Below are 7,285 nucleotides of genomic sequence, written 5' to 3'. Positions count from 1 at the left end.
ATAGTTTTCAATATATAATATTTATATAATATTCAACCCCTGAAAGTGAAGCCTATTGCAACCTTATCCTGGTTCAAGGGTCTACATCTCTAGAGCACCCAAGCGGTTCCTTTGAGTTCAGTCACTTCATCGTAGAGTCTTCCTCTCTCTGAGCTTTCTAGGTGGAATCTGTTCTTCAAGGTTTGGCACTCTTCTTTATACTTTTTCTTCAAGGCCTCATGTTCCTCGCCTTAGAGCCACAACATGATGATAACCAATTAAATTATGTACACTAAAAAATAGAACCAGGAACAAATTGAAAGTGTAATTTGGGAAGATACCAAGATTCTGAAGAGCGGTAAAAACTTGAGAGCTAGGAAATGAATCTGATGTTATGTTTTTCACTCATTGCATAATGCATATATGTTCTGTTCTTGTCTCAGATTCTGAATAAAAAAAATGCATAATTTTCTAAATAAAAATGTTGGAAATTATCTAAAAGGATAAAATTACAAGAGAAACAAAGGATTTGTAACTTATACCTTCACTTTGTTGCTCAAATTTTCGAAATTTTCAAATATTTGAAGGGTGCACTGCTCTTGATCGGAATGCATATCGTTGTTACTCTCACCGGCATCGCTTTCTACAGTTTCTCAAAGGGAACCAAAACTAAAAATCTAGATGAACAACAATGCTTAACAAATCTAAACATCTGGTTGCTTATTTGGTTATGTGTGAGGGGTTGCGATTGTTCATAGACAATATCTTCCGTTATTACTTAGGAAACTAGTAACTTAAGAAAACTAAACGTATAGACCAAAACATCTAATATGAATTACAATATGGAGATCCTTCTATGGTTTGATCTGGATCCAGTTTATAAGCTTCGTGCTAATAGTTGTCGTTTCTAATTCTCGAGTTTTATCTGAAAAGTTCAAGGAACACAAACCAATCGCAAGAATACTGCCAAGAACTCGATCCATATACGTATTAATAAATATTCTTTTATTGGATTTTATATTTATTTTAGTTAATTTTTTTGATATTTTTTATGTTGGAGTAATTATTTTTATTCATTTATTATATATCAATACATATAGTTTTTTGTAGGGTTTTCAAAATATCCGTATCGGAAATTCCTATTCGAAATTCCAAATCTGAATTATCGGAAAAATCGGATATCCTCAATTTCAGATACGAAATTTAGGATATCAGAATTTTTAGAGTCGGAATTGGATAGTGTTTCTCACATTTTTCGGAAAATTCCGATTTCCTATATCCGAAAAATTTAATCGGGTTTGTATATTATTTGTTATTTTAGTCATATATGTCTTATTATATGAATGTTAGTAACTAAAACATGTTCATACTTCCCCTTAATTAAATACCTATATTACTTCATATGACTTTATAATTTTAAAATATGTCTGTCTAATTTAAAAGCTTCACATGTCTTTCAAATTTTAACAAAATTTCAAATTTTCCGATATTCGATTCCCCTTCCGAAATTTCCGATATCAGAATTTTGGAAATCCGAAATTGCGGATACAGAATCGGATGCTAAAAATTAATTATCCGAAATTCGTATATCCGAATTTTCGGATATCCGGTTATGATCAACCTTAGTTTTTAATATATAATATTTATATAATAATAAATATTATATTATTGGATTTTTAATTTCTTTTAGTTAATCTTTTTAATTATTTTTTAAAAAATTGTTTTTATCCTACTATTACTTATAATTTATTATTTCCGTTATATAATAAATAACTTTTTATTGGGTTATTAAATTATTTCAGTTAATTTCTTTTAAAAATAATTGTCGAAGTAATTCTTTTTTATTAAATTATTATATATCAATACATATAGTTTTCAATATATAATATTTATATAATATTCAACCCCTGAAAGTTAAGCCTTTTTCATCCTTATCCTGGTTTAAGGGTCTACATCTCTAGAGCACCCAAGCGGTTCCTTTGAGTTCTGTCACTTAATCGTAGAGTCTTCCTCTCTCTGAGCTTTCTAGGTGGAATCTGTTCTTCAAGGTTTGGCACTCTTCTTTATACTTTTTCTTCAAGGCCTCATGTTCCTCGCCTTAGAGCCACAACATGATGATAACCAATTAAATTATGTACACTAAAAAATAGAACCAAGAACAAATTGAAAGTGTAATTTAGGAAGATACCAAGATTGTGAAGAGCGGTAAAAACTTCAGAGCTAGGAAAAGAATCTGATGTTCTGTTTTTCACTCATTGCATAATGCATATATGTTCTGTTCTTGTCTCAGATTCTGAATCAAAACAAATGCATAATTTTCTAAATAAGAATGTTGGAAATTATCTAAAAGGATAAAATTACAAGAGAAACAAAGGATTTGTAACTTATACCTTCACATAGTTGCTCAAATTTTCGAAATTTTCAAATATTTGAACGGTGCGCTGCTCTTGATCGGAATGCATATCGTTGTTACTCTCACCACCATCGCTTTCTACAGTTTCTCAAAGGGAACCAAAACTAAAAATCTAGATGAACAACAATTCTTAACAAATCTAAACATCTGGTTGCTTATGTGGTTATGTGTGAGGGGTTGCGATTGTTCATAGACAATATCTTCAGTTATTACTTAGGAAACTAGTAACTTAAGAAAACTAAACGTATAGACCAAAACATCTAATATGAATTACAATATGGAGATCCTTTTATGGTTTGATTTGGATCCAGTTTTAAAAGCATTGTGCTCATAGTTGTCGTTTCTAATTCTCGAGTATTATCTGAAACGTTCAAGGAGCACTAACCAATCGCAAGAATACTGTCAAGAACTCGATCCATATACGTATTAATAAATATTCTTTTATTGGATTTTATATTTATTTTAGTTAATTTTTTTAAATTTTTTATGTTGGAGTAATTATTTTTATTAATTTATTATATATCAATATATATAGTTTTTTGTAGGGTTTTCAAAAATATTCGTATCGGAAATTCTTATCCGGAATTCCGAATCCAAATTATCAGAAAAATCGGATATCCTAAATTTCAAATACGAAATTTAGGATATCAGATTTTTCAGAATCGGAATTGGATAGTGTTTCTCACATTTTCGAATAATTTCGATTTCCTATATCCGAAAAATTTAATCTGGTTTATATATTATTTGTTATTTTAGTCATATATGTCTTATGTTATAAATGTTAGCAACTAAAACATGTTCATACTTCCCCTTAATTAAATACCTATATTACTTAATATGACTTTCTATTTTAAAAATATGTCTTTCTAATTTAAAAACTTCACATGTCTTTCAAATTTTAACAAAATTTCAAATTTTCCGATATTCGATTCCCTTTCCTAAATTTCCGATATCAGAATTTTGGAAATCCGAAATTGCGGATACAGAATCGGATGCTAAAAATCAATTATCCGAAATTCGTATATCCGAATTTTCGGATATCCGGTTTTGATCAACCTTAGTTTTTAATATATAATATTTATATCATAATAAATATTATATTATTGAATTACTAATTTCTTTTAGTTAATCTTTTTAATTATTTTTTTAAAAATTGTTTTTATTCTACTGTTACTTATAATTTATTATTTCCGTTATATAATAAAAATAACTTTTTATTGGGTTATTAAATTATTTCAGTTAATTTCTTTTAAAAATAATTGTCGAAGTAATTCTTTTTTATTAAATTATTATATAACAATACATATAGTTTTCAATATACAATATTTATATGATATTCAACCCCTGAAAGTTAAGCCTTTTGCAACCTTATCCTGGTTTAAGGGTCTACATCTCTAGAGCACCCAAGCGTTTCCTTTGAGTTCAGTCACTTCATCGTAGAGTCTCCCTCTCTCTTAGCTTTCTAGGTGGAATCTGTTCTTCAAGGTTTGGCACTCTTCTTTATACTTTTTCTTCAAGGCCTTATGTTCCTCGCCTTAGAGCCACAACATGATGATAACCAATTAAATTATGTACACTAAAAAATAGATCCAAGAACAAATTGAAAGTGTAATTTGGGAAGATACCAAGATTCTGAAGAGCGGTAAAAACTTCAGAGCTGGGAAAAGAATCTGATGTTATGTTTTTCACTTATTGCATAATGCATATATGTTCTGTTCTTGTCTCAGATTCTGAATCAAAACAAATGCATAATTTTCTAAATAAGAATGTTGGAAATTATCTAAAACGATAAAGTTACAAGAGAAACAAAGGATTTGGAACTTATACCTTTACTTTGTTGCTCAAATTTTCGAAATTATCAAATATTTGAAGGGTGCGCTGCTCTTGATCGGAATGCATATCGTTGTTACTCTCACCACCATCGCTTTCTACAGTTTCTCAAAGGGAACCAAAACTAAAAATCTAGATGAACAAGAATTCTTAACAAATCTAAACATCTGGTTGCTTATGTGGTTATGTGTGAGGGGTTGCGATTGTTCATAGACAATATCTTCCGTTATTACTTAGGAAACTAGTAACTTAAGAAAACTAAACGTATAGACCAAAACATCTAATATGAATTACAATATGGAGATCCTTCTATGGTTTGTTTTGGATCCAGTTTTAAAAACTTCGTGCTCATAGTTGTTGTTTCTAATTCTCGAGTTTTATCTGAAAAGTTCAAGGAACACAAACCAATCGCAAGAATACTGTCAAGAACTCGATCCATATACGTATTAATAAATATTCTTCTATTGGATTTTATATTTATTTTATTTAATTTTTTTAAATTTTTTAAGTTGGAGTAATTATTTTTATTAATTTATTATATATTAATACATATAGTTTTTTGTAGGGTTTTCAAAATATCCGTATCGGAAATTCCTATCCGAAATTCCGAATCCAAATTATCAGAAAAATCGGATATCCTAAATTTCAGATACGAAATTTAGGATATCAGATTTTTTAGAGTCGGAATTGGATAGTGTTTCTTACATTTTTCGGATAATTCCGATTTCCTATATCCGAAAAATAAAATCTGGTTTATATATTATTTGTTATTTTAGTCATATATGTCGTATGATATGAATGTTAGTAACTAAAACATGTTCATACTTCCCCTTAATTAAATACCTATATTACTTTATATGAATTTCTAATTTAAAAATATGTCTTTCTAATTTAAAAACTTCACATGTCTTTCAAATTTTAACAAAATTTCAAATTTTCCGATATTCGATTCCTTTTCCGAAATTTCCGATATCAGAATTTTGGAAATCCGAAATTGCGAATACAGAATCAGATGCTAAAAATCAATTATCCGAAATTCGTATATCCGAATTTTCGGATATCCGGTTATGTTCAACCTTAGTTTTTAATATATAATATTTATATCATAATAAATATTATATTATTGAATTATTAATTTCTTTTAGTTAATCTTTTTAATTTTTTTTAAAAAATTGTTTTTATTCTACTATTACTTATAATTTATTATTTCCCTTATATAATAAATAACTTTTTATTGGGTTATTAAATTATTTCAGTTAATTTCTTTTAAAAATAATTGTCGAAGTAATTCTTTTTTAATAAATTATTATATATCAATACATATAGTTTTCAATATATAATATTTATATAATATTCAACCCCTGAAAGTGAAGCCTATTGCAACCTTATCTTGGTTCAAGGGTCTACATCTCTAGAGCACCCAAGCGGTTCCTTTGAGTTCAGTCACTTCATCGTAGAGTCTTCCTCTCTCTGAGCTTTCTAGGTGGAATCTGTTCTTCAAGGTTTGGCACTCTTCTTTATACTTTTTCTTCAAGGCCTCATGTTCCTCGCCTTAGAGCCACAACATGATGATAACCAATTAAATTATGTACACTAAAAAATAGAACCAAGAACAAATTGAAAGTGTAATTTGGGAAGATACCAAGATTCTGAAGAGCGGTAAAAACTTGAGAGCTAGGAAATGAATCTGATGTTATGTTTTTCACTCATTGCATAATGCATATATGTTCTGTTCTTGTCTCAGATTCTGAATAAAAAAAATGCATAATTTTCTAAATAAAAATGTTGGAAATTATCTAAAAGGATAAAATTACAAGAGAAACAAAGGATTTGTAACATATACCTTCACTTTGTTGCTCAAATTTTCGAAATTTTCAAATATTTGAAGGGTGCACTGCTCTTGATCGGAATGCATATCGTTGTTACTCTCACCGGCATCGCTTTCTACAGTTTCTCAAAGGGAACCAAAACTAAAAATCTAGATGAACAACAATGCTTAACAAATCTAAACATCTGGTAGCTTATTTGGTTATGTGTGAGGGGTTGCGATTGTTCATAGACAATATCTTCCGTTATTACTTAGGAAACTAGTAACTTAAGAAAACTAAACGTATAGACCAAAACATCTAATATGAATTACAATATGGAGATCCTTCTATGGTTTGATCTGGATCCAATTTTAAAAGCTTCGTGCTCATAGTTGTCGTTTCTAATTCTCGAGTTTTATCTGAAAAGTTCAAGGAACACAAACCAATCGCAAGAATACTGCCAAGAACTCGATCCATATACGTATTAATAAATATTCTTTTATTGGATTTTATATTTATTTTAGTTAATTTTTTTGATATTTTTTATGTTGGAGTAATTATTTTTATTCATTTATTATATATCAATACATATAGTTTTTTGTAGGGTTTTCAAAATATCCGTATCGGAAATTCCTATTCGAAATTCCAAATCTGAATTATCGGAAAAATCGGATATCCTCAATTTCAGATACGAAATTTAGGATATCAGAATTTTTAGAGTCGGAATTGGATAGTGTTTCTCACATTTTTCGGAAAATTCCGATTTCCTATATCCGAAAAATTTAATCGGGTTTGTATATTATTTGTTATTTTAGTCATATATGTCTTATTATATGAATGTTAGTAACTAAAACATGTTCATACTTCCCCTTAATTAAATACCTATATTACTTCATATGACTTTATAATTTTAAAATATGTCTGTCTAATTTAAAAGCTTCACATGTCTTTCAAATTTTAACAAAATTTCAAATTTTCCGATATTTGATTCCCCTTCCGAAATTTCCGATATCAGAATTTTGGAAATCCAAAATTGCGGATACAGAATCGGATGCTAAAAATTAATTATCCGAAATTCGTATATCCGAATTTTCGGATATCCGGTTATGATCAACCTTAGTTTTTAATATATAATATTTATATAATAATAAATATTATATTATTGGATTTTTAATTTCTTTTAGTTAATCTTTTTAATTATTTTTTAAAAAATTGTTTTTATCCTACTATTACTTATAATTTATTATTTCCGTTA

The sequence above is a fragment of the Lactuca serriola genome, chromosome 1 (genome assembly GCF_051521515.1).
Source record: "Lactuca serriola cultivar US96UC23 chromosome 1, Lser_US96UC23_V15, whole genome shotgun sequence".
In the NCBI taxonomy this organism is placed as follows: domain Eukaryota; kingdom Viridiplantae; phylum Streptophyta; class Magnoliopsida; order Asterales; family Asteraceae; genus Lactuca; species Lactuca serriola.
This window is presented reverse-complemented; position numbering follows the sequence as displayed.